We start from the raw sequence: 267 nt of genomic DNA on the forward strand, positions 1-267 counted from the left end.
TTCTTTCGATAAACAGGATACCGAATTATGTAACTGATCACATTGGGAATTTAAGTTCTATGAAAATCAATTATTTGTAATATAATTTGACAGATTTTGATTGGGTTTGTGGAATCGGGGAAAAAATCTAAAAAAAAAAAATATGATTATAGATTGGATAATCTTAGGATAAAGATAAGTTAATAATAATAGAAAAAAAAACAATGAAGCCATAGTGATAAGGAAACTTTAATCAACATTCAAGGAGATAAAAACAAATTTGTAATA

The sequence above is a fragment of the Penaeus monodon genome, chromosome 23, assembly GCF_015228065.2.
Source record: "Penaeus monodon isolate SGIC_2016 chromosome 23, NSTDA_Pmon_1, whole genome shotgun sequence".
NCBI lineage: Eukaryota > Metazoa > Arthropoda > Malacostraca > Decapoda > Penaeidae > Penaeus > Penaeus monodon.